The sequence below is a fragment of the Castor canadensis genome, chromosome 3 (assembly GCF_047511655.1).
Source record: "Castor canadensis chromosome 3, mCasCan1.hap1v2, whole genome shotgun sequence".
Lineage (NCBI taxonomy): Eukaryota > Metazoa > Chordata > Mammalia > Rodentia > Castoridae > Castor > Castor canadensis.
Genome location: NC_133388.1, coordinates 192532650 through 192547823, shown reverse-complemented (window position 1 = coordinate 192547823; position 15174 = coordinate 192532650). Strand labels below are relative to the sequence as shown.

The window sequence follows — 15174 nt, the reverse complement described above, 5'->3', positions numbered from 1 at the left end:
TATAGATAAATAGATAGATAATGAAATATAGATAGATAGATAGATATAGACAGATATAATGAGATAGATATATAGATAAATAGATATACATAGATATATATAATGATATATAGATAGTTTCTCTGGAGAATCTAGACCAATACAATAGCCAAGATAATTAGGTAATTCTCCAGTTAATGAGAGAATCATTAACTATCTTTTCTTCCATCCCTATCATCTCTCTCAACCTTTAGATCATCACTTTCTTTCCCCCAAATTATTTTAACTGATTATTAGTGGTCTTCCTACTTCCTTTTGCATCCTTCCCTAATCCATCTTCCTATAATAAAATTCATTGTGTAGACAATCATCTGCCCTACTTCCTCCACTAAACATCCGTGAATAATAATAAAGAAAGTAACACAAAAGCAGCCACATGAGATGAAAGCACAATTCTAAATGCTTTACATTAAATTCTCCTAACAACCCTATACACAACCCAATGACATAATACTTTCATTCCTACTGTGTAGATAAGGAGCTTAAGGTACAAAGCAGTTAAGTAAGTTCCTCAACAACAGAATTCAAACCCCAGTAGTCTAGACCTTGAGGCCATGTTCTTAAACTCTATACTGTAGTGTCTCTCACTTCCTTTTTTATCAGGGAAAGTCCCATGCTCCTAGGAAAGAGAGCCTTCATGATATTTGCTTTAGATTGTCACAGACTATTGTACCCTGCCTGCCTCCTGAATTCTCATGACTCAGCATGGTAATCTCTCATATATCCTCTCTTTCCTCCACTTTCATGAAATAACTTGTAATTCTGAGACAGATGGTTCTATAAAGTTTCCATCCTCTGTAACCTTATATAAGTATCTATCTACACCTAGACTATTGTCCTCACAGGCCACTTGGAAAATCCCTCTTTTGAATCTCTGCCCTTCCAACATGCTCTTTAGTTCCTTCTCTGAGATCCACAGGCACCAGCTACAGTTTCCACCAGCCCATACAGGTTTGAGCTAAACTCTACTTCTGTTATGGCTTGGATATGAAGTGTCCTCCCAAAGGGCTCATTTGTTCAGGGCCTGGTCCCCAGCTAGTGATGTTATTTTAGAAAGGTCTGGAAATTTAAGGAGGTGGGAATGGTCCAAAGGAAACAGATACTGGGGAAGGGTCCTTGAGATTTTCTTGTCTCTGACTTCTTCCTGTTTCTCGCTCTTTTTCCAGTCCACCATAAAATGATCTTCTCTGCCATGCCCTCACCTCTGTGATGGACTGAACCCTCTGAAACTGTAAACAAAAGAGATCTTTCCTCTTTTGAGGTATTCTTTCAGGTATTTTGGTCACAGCTATGCAAAAATAACAAACAGAAAATTGGTATCAGAGAAGTGGGATAATTGCTGTAACTAAACCTGACCATGTGGTTCACTTTTATAACTGATTTGGGAGAAATTGGAAGAGTTTAGAGAAGTTGACTAGAGAAAGCTAGAATACTGTAAGCAGAACTTAATGGGCAGTTCTGGCAGGAACTCAGAAGATCAGAATATCAATAGAAATGTGAATAGTAAAGATTGCTCGTAAAGTTTCAAATAGGAACAAGGACTCTATTGGAAATTGTACTTGAGGCCATTTTTATTGCATACTAGCAAAAAATTTGCCTACATCTTGTTCATTTTCTGAGAATTTGAATGAGTTTGAATTGAAAGGTGATAGACTAATAACTCTAGTGGATGAAATTTTGAGGCAGTCTAGCACTGAGGCTGTGGTGTGGTTCTTACCATCTGCTTTTGGTCAGACTTGCAGCAAAAATTGGGAGCAAAAAGCAGAGCAGAAAGACTTGAAAAATGTACAGTTTGGTTAGAAGACTCAGTTTACAGTTAGAGCTAAGAAAGGCATGATTTCTGAGGAGATTAACACCACTACAAAGAAACCAACTATTTTGTTTCAGGATAAAAGAGAAGATGCCTTGAGAGTATCTCAGGAATTTACCACACCCCACCCATGGCAGTCTTCATGGTGTAAAAGTTTCAGCTCATTTGAAAGACTTTGCTTTGAGAAAAGAGCACTAGGTACCTTATATGTACAGGGCCTTGTAGGAAAGTGTTTTCCTGGGTTCAACCACTAAGGCACTCATAGGTTGCTGAAGAAATGATCCAAAGGAAGATGGACTACTGCTCAAGCTGGCGTCAGACCTTGTTCTTGTCCACATGATGCTAGTTTTTCAGGCATACAGAATGCAAGAGCTTTGAAGTGATAGAGGTTTACACCCATATTTCAAAGAAAGGCTTAGGAGGCCAGACAATGGTAGAGTAAGGATTCCTACATATAGTCTCCAAGAGAGCACCTCTCTTGGGAAGCTGTGAAGGTGAAGCCTAAGCTGCAGTGGAAAACCCAGGATGTTGGAGCTGGCAGAAATATGAAATGTCTGCTCAGTAAAGCAATAAGCAAGGAGTGGAGCCAGTCCAGGAGAAAGGTCATGTGGACTGCAAATGGCAAGGCCATATGAGAGGAGGTGGCCACTGGCAGTAGAGGTCATATTACGCCACCCCATGCCATAGGTGGTAAACATAGAGTCACAGGATTTAGTGTTTGCCCTTATGGGTTTTGATCTTGCTTTGGTCTGATTCTTCCTTGCTGTTTTCCTGTTTCTCCCTTTTGGAATCAGAATGTTTTTCTCTGCATCTTGGGAGAATGTAACATTATTATTATTATTTTACAGGAGCTTATAGCTTAGAGTTTGCCTTGAATCTCAGGAGTCACTTTGAATTTGGACTTTTGAACAATGTTGAAACTATTAAAACTTTGAGGATTAAATTGATTTTGCATTGAGAGGTGCACATGAATTTTTAGGGGGTCAGGAGCAGAATGTTATGGTTTGGATATAAAGTGTCTCCTAAAAGACTCATGTTAAAGGATTGGTCTTCATCTGGTTGTGCTACTTTTGGAGGTTCTGGAAACTTTAGGAGGTGGGATGTAGCTTGAGAAAGTAGATTGCTGGGGGTATGTCCTGGGCGGTATCTTATCCCTGACCCCATCCTGTCTTTCTCTCCATTTTCTCTCTGCCAGGAGCTAAAGATGCTCCTCCTCCACTTGCTTCTGTCACAAAGATGTTCATCCCAATCACACAAGGCTAAGCAACCATGAACTGCAACCTTGAAGCAGTAAGCCAAGTAAATTCTTCCTCCATTAATTTTTTTTGCTTAAGTATTTGGTCAAAGTAACACAAAATTAACTATTACAGGCCCTAACATACCACTCAACTGGAGTGATTTGTTTCATTCTTCTCTGTCTTAGGTCTATAGCTATACATAGAACCCTATAGAACCTTAATATATGGTAACTGAATAAACTAAATAAGCAATTAAGTGAATGAGCCTTAGAGTTTATTGAAACAATTAGGATGTTAGATATTCTGAAAGACTGACAATAACTGTAGGAGCAAGGTAGTCATTTCTTGGGTATAGATATAACACAATGTTCTTAGAAGTAATCCTCAAATTACTGATTAACGCCTTTCATTTCACCATAAGAGTCTTTCAGCCTAAAGTAATAACTGTGTTAAGGAGCAAGTCCCCCTGAGATGGGTTACACTGATGCTGAAATCATTAATCTGAGTTATCAGTGAGGAAAACCAGCTCAGCGTTTCTCAGAGAGCAGGTCTAGAAAGGATTAGAATCTATGCAGAAAGGGATGAAGATAGTGGATTTTGAGTCATTTTTCTGAGCTTGTCAAATGAAGGGTTAGAGTAAACATCATCCAGGCCCCTTTCCATCTTAACACTCAATGATTTTATGATATGCTTCCTTCACAGAAACACATTCCTCCTACACTTCCCCCCAAGCTACCTAAACCATGCGATGGATTGCAGTATAATTTTTGAGGGGTGTCATGGAAAGAACACTGATTTAGAATTTCCACCTCATGGTGTGGCTGTGCCATTTCTAAGCTGTGTGTCCCTGGGTAAGTTGCTTTAACCACTGACATTATGATCTTCCTCTTTGCCAGGGACTCTGCTCAGGATTTTACATCCAATGTTTCTGGTTCCCTCAACTCTGTGAAGAGACAGTGTTGTCCTCATATTACACACATGAGCACATAAGAACCAAGGGCAACTCAAAGACATGCCCAAGGCTACATGACCAGCAGGTAGACAGATGAAAACCCTGCACATGTCAACTCACTCTAAGTCCTGCTCTTTCTGTGTGCCCATGTGTCTCGGTTGGTTCATGTGCTAAATGAAGGGGTTGGAATAGCTGCCATTCCAGCTCTTTCATTTTATGACTCGATACTCACTTACGATTGGGGCTGGTTTGAAATTACTTTAGAGACCTGGTGCTTGCCAAATCATAATCAAATTGCTGCCTGGTCTGAGGCCCAGTGAACAATACTACATCCATGGTTCAGACTGCCTGATGATGGTGATGGCACATTTCCTGCGATTTCTGGAACCCCATGGGGGGCTGGCCCTGTGTCATTTTATCCCTCATGCTCCATGCAATATGGCACTAGCCTTTCACAACATAGCAGCATGTTCTTTCTGCTGCCATCAAGACCCCTGTTCGTATGATGACTCAATCACTGTGATTTATTTTAATTGAAAAGTTGTCCAGCCACCCTTTGCCAATGCATCTGGCCAGCTCCTATTTGATTTCCAACCAGAAAGTTCCATGCTCCATCATTATGATTGAGCAGGCCAGCAAAGAGAAAGGGCATTTGGCCTCAGGCTGACATTCAAAGATCAACAAATTTAGATTTTAACTTTTATCCCCTAAGGATTACATATAAAAAAGACCGTTACATGTCTTTAGTCTGTTTTTAAAAACATAATTTTCTAAATATAACCCATTATTAAATATATTTTGATTCTTTTCCCTTCTTTTTAATTTAGTGTAAATTTAGAACAAGTGAGAAAAACAGCATCCCCTCTGGTTCTTGAGACATGGGACTGGCCCATATTTCACTTGCCTTTCCCACCCAACATCTTTAGACAAAGTATTTCATTCTTCTTGGTCTCAGCTTCCCCACCTATAAAGTTGAAATTATATTTACCTCAGAGGAGAGAGTTTTGCTTATATTTCTTTCTTTTCTTTTTGCTTCTTTCTACTTTTTACTCTTCACAAATTTTTTTTTGGTGACCTCCAATTTAGAAAGCCTAAGAGTAAAACAAAAGGCAAGAGTCATTTATGAACAAGAAAACACTGTAGTATTTTCAGTTGATCTTTATTTAATTCTGCTACAAAACCCATGCTAAATTCTCCTACTTTACAGATGATAATACCCAGGCAAAAGAGCTTGCAAAATTTCTCACTTTTGAGTAAAGTGACCAAGATCTAAAGTGGCATTTCCCATTGTGAAGTCCAAGCTGCTTCTCTGAGTTCTGGCCATGGAACCAGTGCTAGAGAAGCTTCTATGGTGTGATAAAGATCTGCATCCAGAGCCCCTGGTGCAACATGAGGTCATCCCTTTCCTTTGAGTAGGGTTGGGCAACAATGGAAGGGGAAGGAACAAGTGTCATATTTGTAATTTTCAAAGGAACCTGGTGCAGTTGTGGCAGTTCCTAGGAAGAGACAAAGGACAAAAATCCTTTTTGGAATCTCATGAATTCATACCATCAGAAGGATGGAAAAGAACCAGCCCAGCCCAACACCCATGAAGAGCAAGAAATTCTTCTACAACCTCATGGATAAATGGGCTCCTGTCCCATGCTAGATGACCTCCAGTCAACAGGGAAGTCACTGCCTGTCAAAGCTGCATTCATTCCAGTATGGAACTGACAGTATACTGATTGGCTATTAACTCTGCCCTGTGATACTAATCTCTCTGGAAAATGAGGATCTTAAGGTTTATATTAGGGTTCCTTATGATGTATTCCATTGAGAAAAATAAACTTACAACAATTCCTCCTGTCATTGACATTGTGTGGTTGTTTAGCTAACATCTGCTACCCATTATGTGAGAGTTACATACTAAGAGCCTTTCTCTTTATAATATACTTTAGGTTTCTTCTGATTAATGAATAATCTATATTAATTGTAGATACCTTAGAATATAATATAGATAAACTGATCATTAATAACTTCTAATTCTGGAGCAGGTAGTGCTGAGCACTCTTTAATATACATTATCTCATTTAAAATTCACAACAGCTTTGCAAGGTCACCTTTGTTCCTATTTTAGAAATAAGGCTCAGGGGAGTCAGATCATTTCTTAAAATCATGCAGAAGAAAAGATTATTCAAGCCAAGCATCAACCATAGTCCAACAATAACAATGAAACCCTCTAACAACTTGGACTCAGCACAATTTAATATATCCCTCCTGTCTTTATTTCATCCATAAGGAGTCACCATTTTTTTTTCACCAAATTGGGATCACATTGTCATACTGAATGATGGCAGAATAATGTGTCATTCAGTGGAGATGCTACCAGTGACATAAACTTTTCCCTGTTGATGGACATCTAAGTAGTTCTCTATTTGTTTATTAAAATAAATGCTGAAAAAATCCTTTAAAATAGATATTTATTCAATCTGCATTTTTTCCTTAGAATGAATTACTAGAAGTAGAATTATCTTTTAAAAATTCAAATTGAGTACAACCTTCCCAATAGAGGTACTACTTCACATAACTTCTATACAACTGCATCCAGAAAATGGTTTAGCTTTTTCCAACAATTATGAAGGCAGCAACCTTGATTGACTCATTATACCTCACACACCAGGCCTAACACATCATTTAGTATATAATAGGACTCAATAAATATTTGTTTAAAACTTGAATGAATGAGTTGAAGTGACTGAGCTTCTTTAAGAAGAACGTTCTCCATCATTCTGACTGAGGTTAGCCTGGCCCAAAAGTCCAAAAATCGTATGTTCTCCCTCATATGTGGACATTAGATCAAGGGCAAACACAACAAGGGGATTGGACTTTGAACACATGATAAAAACGGGAGCACACAAGGGAGGGGTGAGGATAGGTAAGACACCTAAAAAATTAGCTAGCATTTGTTGCCCTTAACACAGAGAAACTAAAGCAGATACCTTAAAAGCAACTGAGGCCAATAGGAAAAGGAGACCAGGAACTAGAGAAAAGGTTAGATCAAAAAGAATTAACCTAGAAGGTAACACACATGCACAGGAAATCAATGTGAGTCAATGCCCTGTATAGCTATCCTTATCTCAACCAGCAAAAACCTTTGTTCCTTCCTATTATTGCTTATACTCTCTCTTCAACAAAATTAGAAATAAAGGCAAAATAGTTTCTGCTGGGTATTGAGGGGGTGGGGAGGAGAGGGAGGGGGGGAGTGGGTGGTAAGGGAGGGGGTGGGGGCAAGGGGGAGAAATGACCCAAGCCTTGTATGCACATATGAATAATAAAACAATAAATAAATAAATAAATAAATAAATAAATAATTAAAATTAAAAATTAAAAAAAAAAAGAAGAACATTCTCATATTCCTTGAGGTTCTGAAGAAGAGAATAATTGTAATTGCATGCAGCTAAGTATGTCCTAACATTTGACCCAAGGAAACTTTGTCTTTCCCTATCCCTCCCTGGCTTCCCAGTCCAGCTTACATCATAGTACAGATGGGCAAAACTACAGTTTTGAGACTGCAAAAGACCTGAAGTGCAACCTTGATTCTTCCATGCACCAGCTGTTCCTGTATAAGCTTTGTGTGAGCCAGCTGTGCATACAACACCTTGAGCAAACAAATCAGTTGAAATCTCTAGATGGTGGTTTCATTACCTTTGCTGGTTAGACTGAATGATTTCTAGATGAAATCTTTAAGGAGAAAAGAATTGATTTTCCTTTGAAAGTCAAATTTGAATAAAAAGAAGGAAAAGGGTCTAGCATTCCTCGAGCAAGAGGGCAAGGGCCCAGCTAGTGAATGATCTAACTTCCATTTCTATGGCACCTCCCAGTTACATAAGATTTGTTCACCTATGTGTGGACATTGACACACATTTAGTAGCATTTGCGTCTTACAGATTAGGAAAATAGTCAGTGAAATTCATTTCCCTAACTAACTCAAGAACATATTTTTAGACAATGACAACATCAGAATGTGAAGTCATGAAACAGCCTATACCACAATACCAGGTGGAGTCTGCTGCCTGCCTCCCCACCTTACTTTCCTCATCTGAGAGCAGCCCTGATTTTCTTATTTTCCTGAGGTCTCCGGCAACATAGGGACATACTCGGATTCATCAAAGATGTCAGGCCCCTTGCAAATGCCTATCTTCTACTACCTGCCTCAGAGACCAAACCCACAGACAAGAAATGGATAAGCTCAGTGTGAGTCTTTGCACAACATAAAAATAAGAAGCAATTATTCATTATGGCCTCGCCTGAAAACACATCATATTTCAGACATTCTATAGCCCATATGTCAAACAGAAGCACTTTTTATCACTAGGAATCTGGACTTTTTTTCAAAAAGCTGACCTCAAATGTAAAAAGATTCAGCCAAGTAGCATGTTAGCAAGTCAAAGAGCCTTTGAATCCAACCATGCTGCCCACATGACTTGCCCAAAAGTGCAACCATTTAGGAAGATGTGGTGATGGGAATCATCAGTGGTGATGAGTCCAATCCATGTCATCTTTATTTCTCAGGTTCTCTATGTGTATTCCAAGTAAGAATCAGAGGTTTCATTGCTCAGTAAAGAGGGTAAAAAAAGCTGAAGCCAAATTTGGAAGTGTCTTAAATGTCATACAAAAGAGTCTGAACTTCACTCTGAAGATAAAAGGATCATTTGATAAATATCCTTTAAACATTTACTACTCTTGGATCATTGTGGTAGGAACTGAAAATGGAACAATGGTTAAAGCAGGAGTGATTCTGTCTTCTGGAATCATGAAGTTCAGAAGAAAAGACATTCAACAGACCAGAGTACTGGAATTAGTGTCTGCCACTGCCTCAGCTGACAGAAGATCCTAAGACAGCCACCATGATGAAATGTGAAAACCTTCCCTCACACCATCACCAGCCCTCAGAGATTCTGGCACCATGCTCTACTCCTAAGGAATGGCAAATGTCCTAAGAAACTGAGCAAGATATTGATCCCACAAACGGGTAAGAGAGAGAGAGCCAAGCAGAATATGGGTTATGGAAAAATCTCTTTTCATGGTCAACAGGCAATTCACTGGCTGTTATCAACAAGAGGTTTTCACAAACGCAACAGGAAAGGAAACTGGACAGCTCTTTGGCTTTTGCATTGATCTAGATCCCTGGAGATTCACACTTCTCCAGGGGTGGAAGGACTTTTCACAGGGATTGAACTCTTGGCACAGTGACCCTTTCTTCATAAGAACTTTCTGCCTTATATTGAAAACAGTGTCTTTACTTCTTAATAGACAAGTACATCAAACAAATGCAAATGCAAAATGCCAAGAAGCAAGAGGCACATAAATAAATGATCATTTTCTTCCTCATTGCTTTCTGAAAGTTCATTTTATCCAACCCCCCCAAACAAGGTTTCACAGGCTAGATTTGTCTAGTTTATAATTAAAGAACTACTTTTCCCCAGTCTGAAGTCATAGTTGGGCAAATTATTCTCAAAATGGCATTCTTTCTAAATTAGTTGTAAAATTTGCATTGCAACATATTAATAGAATATATATTTTATACTTGTGTTATTCTAACTTAATTAGCTCTTTGTATGACTTTTTAGCTTCCACATAGGAGAATAAAATATGCAGTGCTTGTCTCTTTATGCCTAACTTATTTCACTTAACAAAATATCCTCCAGGTCCATCCATTTTGCTACAAATGATAGAATTTCATTCTTTGTTATGGCTGAATAATACTCCATTGTACATGTATAGACCACATTTTCTTTTTCCATGCATCTGTTGATGAGGACCTTGAATGAATACATTCTTAGCTATTTTGACCTATTCTACAAATGCTACTAAATGATGAAATGGAGCAATGCAACACCTACTGTTAAAAGAAGACATATCAGAGGCGGGCGCTAGTGGCTCATGCCTGTAATCCTAGCTACTCAGGAGGCAGAGATCAGGAGGATCATGGTTGGAAGCCAGACTGGGCAGATAGTTTGCAAGACCCTATCTCAGAAAATCTCATCACAAAAAAAGGGCTGGAAGAATGCTCAAAGTGAAGACCCTGAGTTCAAGCTCCAGTACTGCAGAAGAAGAAGAAGAAGAAGAAAGAAGAAGAAGAAGAAGAAGAAGAAGAAGAAGAAGAAGAAGAAGAAGAAGAAGAAGAAGAAGAAGAAGAAGAAGAAGAAGAAATATCAACTTGAGATGAAGTATATCTGAGAATGACAGAGTATCCAAACTTATCTTTTCTCATAAAAGAGGTATGGAAATTGGCAGTGTAGGGCAGATTAAATTTGTCAAGTCCCAGGTTTCTTCTACCTTGTTGCTTTGCCACCCTCAGCACACAGTTTCTACTTCAGAGTTCCAGTTGGCTGCCTAAGTACCAGATACCATGTCTCCCAGATAATAGGAAGAGGAAGAACAAACTCACATTGCCATCTGAAATATTTCCTACAAATCATCCAGAATACTTTTACTTGCTTACTATTGTCCAGAACATGGTCACTTGGCTACACTAGACTGCATGGGAGAATAATAATTATAGTTGTATTCATGGCATGCACACATTCAACTAAAATTTGCTGGTTAAAGTGATAACAAATGAAGAATACAAGAATATTCAGTCAGATCTCATTCACCATTGGGGATAAGGAATGGGATACAACTTCTCACCCCAAGAGGAACACTTATTTTAGAGACCTCAGAGTGGGTAGCTTGAGTAATTTCTGGCTACAGAAAACCTTTTACATTTAGAATCCACTAACTACACTTCTCAGCAGCCATGGAGACCTTTCCCTCTTGTATCTGTTCATTTCTTTGGAAAAGAGGACATTGTGCAAAAACTTGTTTGCACATCTGTGATGGAGCTTTTTGGCTCCCTTCTGCTCCAGATGAACTGGTTCAAGCTTCTCTTGTTCAATGATAAAGAATTCAAATCATCTCATATTTTGGACAAAATTTTTTAATTCACTTAGACCTGATGAAGAGGTATGCCTGGTTCATAGCTGTTCCTTCAAATGACATTGCCAGACTACAGGCAGGGGAGGAAAAGGGAAGAAGATGCTATTGTCTTGGTAAGACCCCAGTGCATTTGCCAGGAGAGAAGAGACATGCTTGAAATTCAGCATCTGGGAACCATCCCTGCTGTTCAGAGGAAACTCTTCCTAATGAAGTGCTGTCTTTTTATCCATGCAAACTCTTCAGCAAAGACATATTCTTGGAAGAACAGCCAAGTATCAAATCCAATCTCAACTTTAGGGGGTGGAAACAAGAGAAAAGCCAGGGTCAAGGACTGCTTTGTTCAAACATAAAACTCTGCATGCTGCAAAAATGCAGTGTCAGGATCAGGGATAAAGGGCAGGTAGCTGCAGGATGCCACCAAGCCTGTGGACAACAATCTAAGCCTAATGCTTGTGCTGATCATGCTAAGATAGTTTTCCTAATTTCAAAACCAAACCTGTTCATATCAGATAATAATAAGGAGAACAAAGCAATAGAAAACAAGTGAGAAACTTTAAATCTCCTTTTGTTACAGGAGGTCCTTATTGAACTCCATTTTATGAGACTTCTCTGACCACACCAAGCAATGCTTTCAGTTATCTGCCAGGTGTGATTTGCAGGCTGTCCTTGAGTCCCAGTGATTATGTAAAAATATCACAAGGTCTGCATGAATACCGTGTATAATCCTTGAGATTATACTAAGCAGAAAGGAGACTTCCAACAACACAGACTGTTTGAAATAGTATTGATGAGTCCTTTCTGTTACCAAAATACTATGTATGCAAAAAGTATAACAACTATTGGACACAGATGAGAACTAAGAAGAAAAGAAGGGAATTCTTAGATCTCAGTTATAAGAGAAGAAGCATGTACCCTCAAGGTTTCAGATCAAGATGTGTATCAAGGGAGTGAGAGAAGGGGTTCTACTCTATAGGAAGACACAGATTTGGTGTTAGGTTGTGAAAGCAGAGCACTTATATATACTCCAGAGTCCTGAAGAGCTGTCCTAACCCTTTCATGAAAATCTCGGCTCACTGTGGGGATGCTCAACTCCATCAAGGGAATTGGATGTACCTAAAAGGCATCAATGAGAAACTGAAATCCAAGCCTGAGCCATTAAATTCATAAATTCACATAAAATCATTCTACTAACATAGAAAACCTCAGGCTCCACTAGAAACAATTAGGAAAGTCACAGACGCTCCCATGGAGGCAGGGGATGGAGAAAAGTTAGTTTTAAAAGAAAAGCTCAACAATAATAAAAACTATTATAACAGAATAAAGAAGCAAGCTACCATGATAAAATCATAAGTTACAGTGAATATGACAACTAAAGGCCGCATGTTTTCTCCCATATGTGGAAGATAGATCCAAATGATAAACATACACACAAAAACAAGCACGATCATATACAAACTTATATGTATAACATATTTGTAACAGTGGAACTACTCTATGGAACTTGGGGAAAGAGGGACAGGAAAAGAGAATGACAGAGCATCAACAATTTCATAAAACGTACCATCTGGGAAGGTAGAGGATATGATGATGTGTATTGAAAGCCGTGGGAAATGGGAGGTGGGAGGTGGGAGGTAAAGGGAAAATGGAGAGTAATGGAAAGGGTGGAACAGACCAAAGTAAAGTACACTCACAGCATGGATACACTGAGAAACCCTTTGAACACCGACTTAAATATTAATAATAAAAGACAGGACTGTAAAATAGGTACAGTGTGTGGTGGGGGAAAGAGCTGTGGAACAGGGGAGGATGAATGGAGGAGATTAAGGTGAGGGTATAAGGCTGATGATCTTCATATACCTCTGTGAAACAGAACTAAGAAACCTCTTGCAACTACTTTAAATGAGGCAGGGAGAGAGACAGTGGGGGTAATGTAACCAACGTACAATATAAGCTTATTTGTAATTGCCACTATGAATATCCCCTGTACAATGAATATAACCTACTTTTTAAAAAAAGTCAGAAGAATTGAAAATAGCCATGACAAGTCTAACCCAATCTTAAAAACCTAAAAAAAAAACCTATTAAATAAATGCATTTAAAGAGATCAAGATTAAAGTCAAAACATAAAAAATAATAGTCATGCAATGTTAAAAGTAGCAGATCTGCCATAGGGTCATAACACACGTGTACACAAAAGTAATGCTAGGAATATTTCTGTACAGCTACCCTCAACTCAACTAGCAAAAACTCTTTGTCTTCCTTATTAGGCTTGTGTCTTTTCTTCAACAAAATTAGTAATAAAGGCAGAACAAGACCTGCCTGGAACTGGAGGGGGAGGAGGGCAGGAGGGAGAAATGACCCAAACAATGTATGCACATGTGAATAAATGAATAATTTTTTTAAATGATTAGCAAAAAAAAGTAACAGATTTGAAAATGTCCAAAATAAGATGTTCACCAGTAAACTTTTACATTTAAACAATAAATTTCATGATTGAAATAACATTTCAATATGAAAGAAAAGATGTAATGATACTGTCATGAACATTGGAGAGATAGAAATGAGAAGTGAGTAACAAAGAGGAAGCTAGAAGATTAAGAAAATCTAACATACATCAAAGAGGAGTTCAAGGAAGAGAGAATATGAGATTATTTCAGAAGAAATATGAGTGAGAAGGTTTTCAGTATTGAAGAAAGATGCATCTCCTGCTTGATGGATGACAAGTTGTTAGCAAGACAAGTACTAGTTTCACCATAAAAGAAAAAAAAGCAGAAACTATAGCACATCAAAGAAAAACAACCAGAAAAAAAATACAGAATGATTCCAGGAATAAACAAATGCACTGTCAGTGGGCTTTTCATCATCAACAACAAATGCCAGAAAACAATGAAATACTATATTCAAAAAACTGGGGAAAATAACTGGCAACTCAGAATTCTACAGCCAGATAAATTACCATTCAAAAGTGAGAGCAACTTTAAGACATCTTTGAATCAATTCTCATAGGCTCTTATTCAAAAATGTTACATTAAAAATGTATTATACGATAAAGGATTCAAAGGCAAAGAGAAAGAATAGAATAAGCACAGGTAAACAAAATTGGTAAATGTGTGGACTTTAAAATGTCTTTTGTGTCAGGCTGCTGTACATCCTTCCTCTTTCTAGTGCCATGAGCTACAAATTTCCTCTTTTTAGGAAGGTATTTGAATCTTGGCTTGGATTCATTGGCCTTAGAGGTGTTTCTTACTTATTTGTTTTTAATTATACTCTTTGAGAAGCCCAGTGTCCCATATCAGATAACATAAACTTGAGTAAGCATTAATTATAAGAATAAAAATTTTGACGACAATTTATATTGACTTAAAAGGAATGTGAGACTTATATAGATTGTTTTGTGAAGGAGAAGAAACAGTCATTGATTAACATTAGACTTTTAAAAATGCCTATTACACAGGCATTTTGCAAGGGAGTCATGAAAGGATCACAGTAAATGATGTTTTACTTCCAAACAAAAAAGGGAAATACATTTAGACAAAATCCGTACTTTCTAGCAGGCAATGGAAAAAGGAGTGTTGTAAAAAAGCAATAAAAGCATTAAATATGAAATAAAAAATAAAATGCAGAAATAACTGCAAATATCTGCCTAATCATGATAAATATTGGATCTTCAGACTTATTTTTCATATATGTTATTTATCAAGTTCATATTTATCAAAGAACAACAAATAATGACTATTCATCCATAAAGCACTGATGAACAGAACATACACCAATGAACAGATTAATTTCTTACCCTCATGGAATTAATTTTACTAGATCATAACAATAGTAAATAAATGAATATTTAGTATCCAACAGAAATAAGTCTTGTGTGGGTTGAACTGTGTCCCCCCAAAAAAAATTTCACATCCATCCAGAACCTCATAATCTGACCTCATTTGGAAATAGGGTCTTTATAGATAGTTAGTTAAATGAAGCTGATAATCAAATTCAACTAAGACAAACTCTAAATCTTATGATAGTGACCTAAACGAAGAGGAGCTGAGACAGAGACAGGAGGGATGCATCAGCAAGTCAAAGAAAACTACAGACTCCCAGCAACCACAAGAAGCTAGGAAAGGGCACAGAAGCATTGTTCCTTAGAGCTTTCCAAGAAAGCATTGCTATAACAACAC

The 15174-nt window shown here is 37.9% G+C and overlaps 1 long non-coding RNA gene across 1 annotated transcript in view; it reads right to left on the bottom strand.

The window, feature by feature from the left end:
- The window catches only part of LOC141421385 (uncharacterized), a 69190-nt gene that overhangs the window by 4194 nt on the left and 49822 nt on the right, over window positions 1–15174 (bottom strand). Inside the window, exon 3 of the long non-coding RNA XR_012445974.1 lies at window positions 5028–5130. This is a non-coding gene — a long non-coding RNA (uncharacterized lncRNA). The remainder of the gene's footprint in view (window positions 1–5027; window positions 5131–15174) is intronic.